The sequence below is a fragment of the Schistocerca nitens genome, chromosome 7 (assembly GCF_023898315.1).
Source record: "Schistocerca nitens isolate TAMUIC-IGC-003100 chromosome 7, iqSchNite1.1, whole genome shotgun sequence".
NCBI lineage: Eukaryota > Metazoa > Arthropoda > Insecta > Orthoptera > Acrididae > Schistocerca > Schistocerca nitens.
Window position 1 is genome coordinate 173903674 of NC_064620.1, and position 14091 is coordinate 173917764.

A 14091-nucleotide genomic window follows, 5' to 3' on the forward strand; every position below is an offset into this window, starting at 1 on the left:
GCAGCAATCTGAAAATGGTGTACATGTCTTCTCCTTGAGTCAGAGTAACTGCCACACATACTCGGAACTGTGATCATAGTGCTGCCACGGATAGAAATAGAAATGAAACTTACTTTGTGGATGACCTTCATATATAACTTTAGTTATATTACACGTGGGAAAAATATATCTAAAAACAAAGATGATGTGACTTACCGAACGAAAGTGCTGGCAGGTCGATAGACACACAAACAAACACAAACACACACACAAAATTCAAGCTTTCACAACAAACTGTTGCCTCATCAGGAAAGAGGGGAAGGAGAGGGAAAGACGAAAGGATGTGGGTTTTAAGGGAGAGGGTAAGGAGTCATTCCAATCCCGGGAGCGGAAAGACTTACCTTAGGGGCAAAAAAGGACAGGTATACACTCGCACACACACACATATCCATCCACACATGTACAGACACAAGGAGACATATTTAAAATTGTAGTTATATTACCATCCAGATGGGTTGAAGGCTATGTGTATATTAATCCTCTGCAGGTAATGAGTCATTGTGTTGCCAGTACATTTCTGTAATGGTGTTGTTGATTCCACTGAGTAGAATCTTGGGGCACTGAGAGCCCATCTCCTTTCCCCATCCCCCTGCCCTGTACCTGGAACTTTTTGAAAGAAATTTTTGCCATTTGACAGTAGACTTGGATTCATTTATGGAACCACAGTTGCTGTCAGTACCTCATTGTCTTGACATATGTCATAGTGTGTCACACATGTCTGCCTGCTGAGTTGCTGGGGGGAGGAAATCCACCTGAGCCTGTACATTTTTGGCCATAGATTTGGCAACACCTTTGGTACCAATGTATACCACTTTAAGCTGATTGATGGATGCAACTTTATTTCCCTGTTTTACTCCATTCTTCGACCAAGTATGGGTCTTGATACAGTGGCTTCAAAGCCTTACTGAGTGGGCCCAGGTACATAAAGTTCTGTTTCGTTGCGCCTAGGTCTGTGAAACTGAATAGCTCCTTTGTTGTGGTAATAGGTGAGTTTAAACCAAATTTCTTCCATCTTCTTATGGAGATTAACAATTTCTTTTAAAAATGAGAGTGGCTTATTTTCATTGATTTTTAGTGTGCTTTTTATGGTTTTATGGTAACAAAAGAGTCATATCACCCACCATTTTTAACAATTAACATTCATTACTTTTCTTAAAAAAATGAAATTTTGCTATCTAAATTATGTGTATTTCATACATTATTTCACTGACTAATAAAAGTTGCCAACAGCCTTGCCATAGTGATACACCAGTTCCCATCAGATCAGCAAAGTTAAGCACTGTCAGGTTGGGCTAGCACTTGGATGGGTAACCATCCGGTCTGCTGAGTGCTGTTGGCAAACGGGGTGCACTCAGCCCTCGTGAGGCAAACTGAGGAGCTACTTGATTGAGAAGTTGCGGCTCCAGTCTCATAAACTAACATATGGTCAGGAGAGTGGTATGTTGACCACATGCCCCTCCACATCTGCATACATGGATGCCTATAGGCTGAGGATGACAGCGGCCGGTCAGTACAGTTGGGCCTTCCTGGCCTGTTCGGATGGAGTTTAGTTTTTTTTTTTAGTTTTTTTAATAGTATGAAGTTAAAATTTTGGTGTCAGGTTTTATATTTGTAAGTACTTATTGTAATTACTATGACAAGCTCTTTCCTGCACAAGAATGTCATGGATCTGAAAAAAATCCTGTCACTATCTCCAGATATTAAGTTGGGACCAATGACCCAGTTTATGGGAGTCTTATCTAAAGATGATCCTCAAGATTCACTTTTTGAACAATCGCCTTTATTTTTTGCTTGAAAATTGGATGATGGCAATGAGGAAAAAGGTGATTACTTCATCAAGACTTCAGATAGTATCAGGGTCACTGCAATACCAATAAGATGGGAGACTACTGTTTGTCACTTCACCAAGACCGACAATGAACAACTGATCAGAGAGAAGACTATATATTAGATGATAAAAAGAAGAAAACAAACATTAGTTCTAATGGGAAAAATTAAATTATTTTCCGTTCTAACTTCATGCATTTTACCAATTTGCAGCAACACTAACCATGATAGAGAGAGAGAGAGAGAGAGAGAGAGAGAGAGAGAGAGAGAGAGAGAGAGAGAGAAATTTGTGAGATACAACTATGGCACCTGTGTAATGAAAATTGATGTTGTGTAGGTAGGCGTGAAAGACAGAAGGAATAACTCACTTGACAACTGCAGCGACCCATCATAGATGAACTCTGCCAAAGGCACTTAACAGTCCTTCTAAAGCATACTGTGCAATCTCAGCATGCTAGCAGGAGGAAGGAAGATTAGAGTTTAATGTCCTTTTAATGATGAAATCATTAGATACAGGGTACAAGCTCAGACAGGGGAAGGCTATCAGCTGCGCTCTTTCAAAGGAACCATTGTGGCCTATCCCTAAAATGATTTAGGGAAATGGCTAAAAATTTAAATCTGGATGACCGCTCGGATATTAGAACCAGTTTCCTCCTGAATACAAATTCATTGTCTTACCATTGTGCTATCTTGTTTGTTTGTAGCAGGACACGCTCATTGTAAAGACACTTCAGCTATCAAGATATTCGCAGTAAATTTTCAGAGTGTTCGGAATAAAGTTCCTGAATGTACTGCCCTCCAGGAAGCGTGTGGCGTGCAAATTATTCTCGGGACCGAGACCTGGCTGAACCCTGAGATAGAAAGTTCTGAAATATTTAGTGAGGCTTGGAATGTGTATCAGAAAGACAGATTAGACACCATAGGAGGTGGTGTCTTCATTGCAGTTGACAAAAATATTGTGTCTACTGAGGTCAAAGTAGAGTGTGATTGCGAAGTTATCTGGACACATTTAACAGGGCAAGGGGAAATAGTTGGGTGTTATTACTGGCCACCAGGTTCCACCATGGCAGTTCTAGAATCATTCAAAGGGAGTCTACATTCTGTATTTCAGAAGTACCCGGATCATGCTATATTAGTCGGAGGCGACTTCAACCTACCTAGTATAGACTGGGATGTCTATGGATTCATTACAGGTGGTACAGACAAGCCGTCGAGTGAATTACTTTTGAACACATTATCCAAAAACTGTCTTGAGCAGCTAAATCGACAGCCAATGGGTAATGGAAATATTTTAGACCTGGTAGCCACGAACAGACCAGACCTCATAGATGGTGTCAGTGTTGAGACAGGGATTAGTGATCATGATGTTGTCATTACGACTATGGTTAAAAGTCGGTCAAGAAGGCTAGGAGAGTATTCTTACTAGAAAGAGCAGAGAAGCAGTTGTTAGCATCCCACTTAGTAACTGAATTGAGTTCATTTACTTCCAGTACGATGGACATAGAAAAATTATGGGCAAATTTTAAACACATTGTAAATCACGCATTGGAGAAGTATGTGCTGAAAAAGTGGGTTACAGACGGAAAAGACCCACCGTGGTTTAACAGCGCAATTCGGAGAATGCTCAGGAAGCAAAGACAGTTGCACTTGCGGTACAAGAAAGATTGGGAGAATGAGGACAGGCAAAATTTAGTAGAGATTCGTGCTGCTGTAAAAAGAGCGATGCGCGTAGCATACAACCACTACCACTGTTATACCTTAGCAAAAGATCTTGCTGAAAACCCAAGGAAATTCTGGTTTTACGTAAAATCGGTAAGTGGGTTGAAGGCTTCCATCCAGTCACTCACTGATCAGTCTGGCCTGGCAACAGAAGACAGCAAAATGAAAGCTGAAATTTTAAATTTAGCATTTGAGAAATCTTTCACGCAGGAGGATCGTACAAACATACCACCGTTTGAGTCTCATACAGATTCCCGTATGGAGGACATAGTGATAGACATCCCTGGGGTTGTGAAGCAGCTGAATGAGTTGAAAATAAATAAATTGCCAGGTCCTGATGGGATTCCAATTCGGTTTTACAGAGAGTACTCTACAGCATTGGCTCCTTACTTAGCTTGCATTTATCGTGAATCTCTTGCCCAACATAAAGTCCTGATCGACTGAAAAAAAGAACAGTTGACGCCTGTATATAAGAATGGTAGAAGGACGGATCTTCAAAATTACAGACCAATATCCTTAACACCGGTTTGTTTCAGGATTCTCGAACATATTCTCAGTTCGAATATAATGAATTTCCTTGAGACAGAGAAGTTGCTGTCCATGCATCTGCATGGCTTTAGAAAGCATCGCTCCTGCGAAATGCAACTTGCCCTTTTTTCACATGATATCTTGCGAACCATGGATGAAGGGTATCAGACGGATGCCATATTACTTGACTTCTGGAAAGCGTTTGACTCGGTGCCCCACTGCAGACTCCTAACTAAGGTACGAGCATATGGGATTGGTTCCCAAATATGTGAGTGGCTCGAAGACTTCTTAAGTAATAGAACCCAGTACATTGTCCTCGATGGTGAGTGTTCATCGGAGGTGAGGGTATCATCTGGAGTGCCCCAGGGAAGTGTGGTAGGTCTGCTGTTGTTTTCTATCTACATAAATGATCTTTTGGATAGGGTGGATAGCAATATGCGGCTGTTTGCTGATGATCCTGTGGTGTACAGGAACGTGTTGTCGTTGAGTGACTATAGGAGGATACAAGATTACTTGGACAGGATTTGTGATTGGTGTAAAGAATGGCAGCTAACTCTAAATATAGATAAATGTAAATTAATGTAGATGAATAGGAAAAAGAATCCCATAATGTTTGAATACTCCATTAGTCGTGTAGTGCTTGACACAGTCATGTCGATTAAATATTTGGGCGTAACATTGCAGAACGATATGAAGTGGGACACGCATGTAATGGCAGTTGTGGGGAAGGCGGATAGTTATCTTCGGTTCATTGGTAGAATTTTGGGAAGATGTGGTTCATCTGTAAAGGAGGCCGCTTATAAAACACTAATACGACCTATTCTTGAGTACTGCTCGAGCATTTGGGATCCCTATCAGGTCGGATTGAGGGAGGACATAGAAGCAATTCAGAGGCGGGCTGCTAGATTTGTTACTGGTAGGTTTGATCATCATGCGAGTGTTACAGAAATGCTTCAGGAAGTCGGATGGGAGTCTCTGGAGGACAGGAGGAGTTCTTTTCGTGAATTGCTACTGAGGAAATTTAGAGAACCAACATTTGAGGCTGACTGCAGTACAATTTTACTGCCGCCAACATATATTTCGCGGAAAGACCACAAAGATAAGATAAGAGATTTTAGGGCTCGTACAGAGGCATATAGGCAGTCATTTTTCCCTCGTTCTGTTTGGGAGTGGAACAGGGAGAGAAGATGCTAGTTGTGGTACGAGGTACCCTCCGCCACGCACCGTATGGTGGATTGCAGAGCAACCGATGAAGAAGTGAAGAAGAAGTGTGTTCACGTAAGACTTGGTCATGAGTAACATGATTGCGACTTCCAGTGAATGGGGAAGGCTTTCAACCATGTCATTAGAAGCTATATGATATGTTGTTATTCTCATGCATGGAATACTACTGTTTCCCATCAGCGATCTTAATTAGTTGTCACTTGTTCCAGGCAGCTAAAGTGTGCTGTCCAACTGAAAGTATGGGCTACTCTCTCCATTGTTTGAAATCCCAGTGGTAAAATTTCTAGTCACCCCTTGAATCTGTTGTTTCCTGTAAAGCAGTAGTAGAAGTTGTTAGAAGCAGCTGGCCAATTATATTCACATTGCAGTTATGCTAGACTTGTGTCAGGACAATAAAGGTTTTGAGTGTAACAATGTTTTCAGTTCCACTGATGTATTGCATGTTGGTTGCAAGCTGAGTAATAAAATTGTAATGATTGTGTTGAATGCTGTGTTGTTTGAAGAGGGCCTCTGCAAAGACCGTTGAAATGCCTGCTTTAATAATGGATTTAGTGTCAAAGCAATGGGGCCTAATGTCCAAAAGGAATTTATTCAAATGGAAACTCATGGAGGAAGCCTTTGCACTTATATCAGTGTGCAGCTGCTCCAGAGTTCTGTAAATAGAAGTGTCAGCAGTCAGCACTGTGTGGATATGATGAAGATGTGGCCTTCGACCATAAATCTGGAGTTTTTATGGCCTTATAGGTAGCCATCAGTTCTGTATAAAACACTGGCTTCTGTCTGACTTTTTAACTAAAAGGCCCAAGGGCTGCCAGGTTGCATTGATGTGCTACTGAAGAACTGCACCTATGACAGATGACATGGGTTGAAGCACAAGAAAATATCACAAAACAGGCTCTCTGGTTAGACGTTTGAGTGAAACAATCTGTGTACGGTTTGTCTACTTCAAATGGATGATATTGTGGTCAACATAAGGCCACAACAATGTAAAAAAGTTAAAAAGAAACAACAAGAACTTAGAAAGCTCTCTCTCTCCAGTGACAACTCCAGATTGGGCAAAGATGAGAGTGTCATGGAAAATGATGTATAGAACTCCACTTCATCCTCAACAGTGGAGGCATTAATGCTGTTACTACTAAAGCTTCTACTCTATAGATGAATATGTTAACAGGGCCAGTTAGACCAGCTCAAGTAAAAATGCCTGTTATATTTTAGTTTTGACAGCACTTGGTCACAACAGTCAAGATTAGGTATATTGTTTATGATAAATTTATTTAAAGTGTGTAACTATGTTTCATTATGACAATGTATTAATTCTGTAAATATTAGCAGTTCCAGTTTACTGTAATATATTCATCTATTTTGGCGATCTGACAAATGACCAGGGTAGTGAGTACTGTATTCAAATTTTTTACATTTTTTATGTTATACTTTCTGATATGTTCCATGCCCATTGGAATCACCTCATTTTTGGGTCTATGGAATGAAATCTAAATCTAATCAATGAATTACTGCTTGCTGTAAATGTGCAATGTGTGAATAGCACTTGCTGAATGCCATAAATGTAACAACAAAAATAACAAATGTAGTATGGATCCATTGTAGCACAATAATAAACAGGAATAATAATTCAATATTGCGGAGCAGATTTGATTCAGGATACGCGTGAACTTACATAGCCCATGATGTGTGTTACACCTTATATGTGACACCATGGTCAAGGATTTTCAAGGAACAATCTAAATGTATTCCAGAAGCCATGATGCAGTGCATGGCCAAGTTTATTTCATATCAGTACCACCAAGTTTGTCTCAAATCAAATCAAATTTTTACTATCCCATAACATGCCTCACATAATCAAAGATTGTGACATAGGTGGCTTGTCAGTTTTAAGACTGACATACAGACTAATAAACTAATCTAAGGTGACAATACATATGTATTACTTTACATGGTTAGCACTTTTTTTAAAAAAAATCTGTGGTTATAATATACTATGGTGTTACTTTTTAGAGAGATACTATATTACATGGTCATCATTCAAGAAACCTTCTACACTACAGTATCATTTACTTTTAAAACAGTTTTTCACGCCTCCTTCAGTATTTTATAGATCTGGATCACTTTTCTCCTAACAGATTTTATTTACAAATTTCATGCCCATGTAGTGTGGAGTTTTTTCATACAGGCTGAGTCTGTGGATAGGTAGCATGTAACGTACCCTACGTCTAGTCTCATACTGATGCAGGAAGCAGTTATCCTCAAAAAGTTGTGGGTTTTTGCGAAGTTTTATTTCAAATTGTAATTTTTTACCCATGCCTCCACTTCCCCAAGTGTCTGCTCAATACAGCCGATTAGTCTTCATTGGTTTTACAGCAGACTATCGCTGTTGAATCATCTGCATCATGGATGGCGTCTGACTCAACCTGAAATGGCATATCATTGATGTAAAACAAAAATAATAGTGGCCCTAATATTGAGCCTTGTGGGACACCTAATTGTATGTGTTTCCAGCCAAAAAGGAATTTCTTGCCACTAAAATAAGTACTCTTTGTTTTCTGTTTGGCAAGTATAAAATGACATACAATAAAGAAATTTTTCTTGAAAACCATAGCTAGTCAATTTTTGAAGCCGATCATGGTTTAAAGTGTCAAAGGCTTTGGTAAGACTGCAAAAGATGCCTGATACACACATTCTATTATCAAGACAATTGCTAACTTTTGTGAGCAATTAATTTATCGCATGGGTTGTGCTGCAGCCTTTCCTGAAACTGTACTGATTATGTAAAATAATATAGTGGGATGAATTATAATTTTCTATCTGGTCATATGCAGCTCTTTCAAATATTTTTGAAAAAAAAAATGCTAACCATGAGATGTGCCTATGTTTCCTGTTTCGCCTTTTCATAAATTGGCAGAAGTGCAGCATATTTTAACTGATCTGGAAAACATCCCTCTTTGCAAGACTAGTTGATTATGACGAAAAGTAGATGTGGAATACTATGAAGTACTGATTTTATTATTCTAGTGGGAACCTCATCCCAATCCACTGAATTTAAATTTTTCAGGGACATTACAATTTTAATGACATTAGAGCTTGAAGCAGGTGAAAATTTAAAACTCGAGTAATTTCTCTCTGCCATACTAGGAACTGTACTTGGTGATGAGCAGTCACCAATTTTGTTAAAACTAATGAAGGATTCACATATGGAACTGGGATCTGTAACTGTACTACGATTCATCATTAGTTTAGATTGCATTTTCTCTCCATTTCACTGCCAACCTCACTTCTTACATCAGATCAAACATCTTTGCATTTGTTTTGCATTTAAAATGAATGTATTGTTTGCAGTACACTTTGCTAGTTTAACTACTTTGTCAAATTTTTTTGTATATGCTTACATATTTAAGAAATTCAGGATTTCAATTATCTTTTGCTTCCATATGCCAATGGCCTTGCCACTGTGGTAATGCCGGTTCCCTTCAGATCATCGAAGTTAAGCGCTGTCGGGCTGGGCTAGCACTTGGGTGGGTGACCATCCGGTCTGCCGAGCGCCGTTGGCAAGCAGGTGGCACTCAGCCCTTGTGTGACAAACTGACATATGGCCGGCAGAGCTGTGTGCTGACCACATGCCCTTTCATATCTGCATCCAGTGACGCCTGTGGACTGAGGTTCGGGCGGAGTTTGGTTTTATTTTTTCCTTCCATATGCAATTTTTCTCTTCTTAATGCTAGACACTCTAATTCCTTTTGTTACCCATGATCTACGTTTGTGAGACCTAGCCCATATTGTTACAAAAGTGAACATTCATTGAATATGCTCATGAATTTGGCTGAGAAGTTATTGTAATTGTCATCTGTTGAAGTGAGTTTGTTCACTGACCATATGGCGAGGCTTAGTTTTTTAATAAATATGTCCACATTTTCTTGGCTTTAGTTCCTACATCTATTTGTTGTGCCATTTAAATTTAATTTTGATAATGATGCAGATTTCATGCATTATTTTGTCAACAGATCGATTCAAGTGTTGCTCATGTGTTGTGAAACTAGCTTTTTCATAACTGTTGACGTCAAGAAGTCTTGCATTTTTAAACTTTGAACACAAGTGTTTTATTTTTTCATTTGTTCATCAAATTTCACTATTTAGGCAAGAGCAGTTCACCAGATCAAACCTCATAGGTATGTTGTTGTTGTGGTCTTCAGTCCTGAGACTGGTTTGATGCAGCTCTCCATGCTACTCTACCCTGTGCAAGCTTCTTCATCTCCCAGTACTTACTGCATCCTACATCCTTCTGAATCTGTTTAGTGTATTCATCTCTTGGTCTCCATCTACGATTTTTACCCTCCACGCTGCCCTCCAGTACTAAATTGGTGATCCCTTGATGCCTCAGAACATGTCCTACCAACCGATCCCTTCTTCTGGTCAAGTTGTGCCACAAACTCCTCTTCTCCCCAATTCTATTTAATACCTCCTCATTAGTTATGTGATCTACCCATCTAATCTTCAGCATTCTTCTGTAGCACCACATTTCGAAAGTTTCTATTCTCTTCTTGTCTAAACTATTTATTGTCCATGTTTCACTCCCATACATGGCTACACTCCATACAAATACTTTCAGAAACGACTTCCTGATACTTGAATCTATACTCAATGTTAACAAATTTCTCTTCTTCAGAAACGCTTTCCTTGCCATTACCAGTCTACATTTTATTTCCTCTCTACTTCAACCATCATAGGTATATTGGTCACTATAATGTTTGTAGCCAATAGCAACTGCAAGATAATGACCAATTTTTTTAGAAATGCACTAGCATCCTTGCAGCAAGCATTATTTGATCCTGCTATGAGAATAACACAGTCACTCTTAGTAGAAATGCCCCATTCTTTATCAACACTGCTAATAATGTTTTCGAACTTTGCTCCAGGCTTAACAAAAGCTGAGACACTCATGTTTTCTTTTGCAGTGTTTGATAAAAAGTTTGAAACATTGCGTGCATGGCTGCCTCTGAATACTTTGACTTTTATTCCATGATGAATTTGTTTTTGTGTCGCTGCAGACTTATTCTTTGCAGATTTCATATCAGTTTCTTATGGTCCATTTTTCCAAGGGATTTTAAGCGCAGCAGTGATATCTTCTACATCTTCAGAGGCAAGGTTTTTATTGGTTGCATAGTGAATATGTATGGAAGTGAAACATGGACGATAAATAGTTTGGACAAGAAGAGAATAGAAGCTTTCGAAATGTGGTGCTACAGAAGAATGCTGAAGATTAGATGGGTAGATCACATAACTAATGAGGAAGTATTGAATAGGATTGGGGAGAAGAGAAGTTTGTGGCACAACTTGACCAGAAGAAAGGATCGGTTGGTAGGACATGTTCTGAGGCATCAAGGGATCACCAATTTAGTATTGGAGGGCAGCGTGGAGGGTAAAAATCGTAGAGGGAGACCAAGAGATGAATACACTTAGCAGATTCAGAAGGATGTAGGTTGCAGTAGGTACTGGGAGATGAAAAAGCTTGCACAGGATAGAGTAGCATGGAGAGCTGCATCAGACCAGTCTCAGGACTGAAGACCACAACAACAACAACAGTGAATATGTGTAGAATGTTTTTTCTTGTCTATTATTGTTGGTCAGTCTGTTTTTAAGTTTTCCTTTCCTACCATTTTAGATGTAGCATATTTCTTGGTAAAATGGGAGCTAAAGGTTTCGAAACACTTATTTTCATTCACTTTTAAACTGTTCCCCAGTATTTTGCACCTGTGTTTTAAAGTAGCACATTTCATCTGTAATGCTTCAATATCACTTTGCACATGTTTATTTACTGAGTGCTTTTCTCTGACAATGTTTATATACTTTTTTTCATGTTTCAGTACATAGGGATCACTTGACTCCGAGTAGTCCACAGTTACCAGTTTTATGTTTATTTTGCAACAGTTTTCATGAAACCACCATTTACAACATTTCTTGACTTTCATCTCACATAACTTACAGTTACCACCACTTTTTAATTCACTTTTATTGGAGCAATTTACACCTACTAGTCTGGTCAGTGCCATCTTTACCATTTAGACCTCTGTATTTTCATACGGCAGAAGGCAAAATGACTAGTGTCGATTTCTGCTATCTAATTCTCATTACACTAATTACACTACCTATTAAAAACAATGAATACAGTTGAACTGTCACACATTTATCCTCAGATGATTTTCTGTGTTTACCTAACAGGTTATTCAGGCTTTTCTTCCAAAGGTTCATTGATGTTCTCTGTTGCACTTTCATACAGTCTACACTGACCTATTATGATCTTAAAAATGTGTGTCTGATTCTGTTCAATGTTGCTGTCATGTTTACCTGATAAATAATGCAAACTCTGGAACAGTACTCCAGAACTGATCACTCCAGTATCTTGCATACAATTTCCTTTACTGAAGAATCACACTTTTCAGAACCATTCCAACAAATTCAAGTCTTCTACCAGCTTTCCCTACTGATATTACTTGTTCATTGTACTTCATCTTGCTGGTACCAAAAAACAAACTTATGTACTGAATGGATTGACTTAAGATATTTGCTATACGCACAAAGAGACAAAACTTCAACATGAAAAACAAACGACAGCTATGGTTCATACATTTGTAGACCGGTGGGTTAGTTCCAAAATTCAGAAGAAAGTGCTGCTTTAATGACAGCTAAAAGGTCTGTCAAAAACTGCCCAGACGGGTGTACACATTAACATGCTGCTTCCAGCACAAGGGGAGGCAAGTCTGCTGGGATCAAATCTGCCTTACGGATTAACAATGAGGCCTGGTGGGATGGCCAGCCTGAATGTCATATTTAGGCAGTCTCTCACATGTTGTTGTTGTGGTCTTCAGTACAGAGACTAGTTGGATGCAGCTCTCCATGCTATTCTATCCTGTGCAAGCTTCTTCATCTCCAAGTACCTACTGCAACCTGTTGGGTGTATTTATCTCTTGGCCTTCCTGAATGATTTTTTACCCTCCACACTTCCCTCCAATACTCAATTGGTGACCCCTTGACGCCTCAGAACATGTCCTACCAACCGATCTCTTCTTCTAGTCGAGTTGTGTCACAAATTCCTCTTCTCCCCAATTCTATTCAGTACCTCCTCATTAGTTACATGGTCTACCCATCTGATCTTCAGCATTCTTCTGTAGCACCACATTTAGAAAGCTTCTATTCTCTTCTTGTCTAAACTATTTATTGTCCATTTCACTTCCATGGCTACACTCCATACAAATACAAGTACTTTCAGAAAAGACTTCCTGACACTTAAATCTATACTCAGTGTTAACAAATTCCTCTTTCTCGGAAACACTTTCCTTGCCATTGCCAATCTACATTTTATATCCTCTCTACTTTAACCATCATCAGTTATTTTGCTCCCTAAACAGCAAAACTCAGCTACTACTTTAAGTGTCTCGTTTCCTAATCTAATTCCCTCAGCATCACCTGATTTAATTTGACTACATTCCATTATATTCGTTTTCCTTTGTCATGTTCATCTTATATCCTCCTTTCAAGACACTTATCCTCCTTTCAAGACATTCTCCATTCCGTTCAACTGCTGTTCCAGGTCCTTTACTGTCTCTTGACAGAATTACACAGTCATCAGCAAACCTCAAAGTTTTTATTTCTTCTCCATGGATTTTAATTCCCACTCCAAATTTTTATTTTGTTTCCTTTACTGCATGCCTAATATGCAGATTGAATAATATTGGAGATAGGCTACAACCCTGTCTCACTCCCTTCCCACCCACTGCTTCCCTTTCATGCCCCTCGACTTTATAACCGTCATCTGGTTTCTGTACAAATTGTAAACAGCCTTTCGCTGCCTGTGTTTGATCCCTGCCACCTTCAGAATTCCAGTCAAAATTGTCAAAAGCTTTCTCCAACTCTACAAATGTTAGAGATGTAGGTTTTGCTTTTCCTTAATCTATCTACTAAGATAAGTCATAGGGTCAGTATCGCCTCACGTGTTCCAACTGTTGTGACTCGCTGATCATTCAAAGTGCCGCCGCACAATTACGCACGTCCTCTACGTGCGGCGCTGTCTGCCAGCCATGCAGCAGCTGTGCCACCTAAGCGGCCAGCCAGGAAGCGGCCGCTAGACTTGGACTCAGTGCTCATTCAAATGTTACCGTGTTTACACGTATTGCTTGTCAACTTGCTCTGTGACTTATATGTGTTGTGTCGTTTTGAAATATATGTGTTCAACTTGACGTTATAACACCAACATTTCTACAGAATCTAAACTGATCTTCCCCAAGATCAGCTTCTACCAGTTTTTCCATTCATCTGTAAAAGAATTTGTCTTAGTATTTTACAGCCGTGACTTATTAAACTTACTGTTTGGTAATTTTCACATCTGTTGACACCTGCTTCCTTTGGGATTGGAATTATTATATTCTTCTTGAATTCTGAGAGTATTTCGCCTATCTCATACATCTTGCTCACCTGATGGTAGAGTTTGTCAGGGGTAGCTTTCCCAAGGCTATCAGTAGTTCTAATGGCATGTTGTCTACTCCTGGGGCCTTGATTCAACTTAGGTCTTTAAGTGCTCTGTCAAGTTCTTCACGCAGTATCATATCTCCCATTTCATCTTCATCTACGTCCTCTTCCACTTCCATAATATTGCCCTCAAGTACATCGCCCTTGTGTAGACCCTCTATACACTCCTTCCACCTTTCTGCTTTCCCTTCTTTGCTTAGAACTGGTTTTCCATCTGATCTC

At 39.4% G+C, this 14091-nt stretch overlaps 1 protein-coding gene and 1 pseudogene across 1 annotated transcript in view; one reads left to right on the forward strand and one right to left on the reverse strand.

Annotated features, from left to right (window-relative positions):
- Window positions 1–14091, reverse strand: part of LOC126194895 (centrosomal protein of 104 kDa) — a 461734-nt gene that overhangs the window by 87849 nt on the left and 359794 nt on the right. The window lies entirely within an intron of this gene.
- On the forward strand, window positions 8783–8900 carry LOC126196801 (5S ribosomal RNA; annotated as a pseudogene).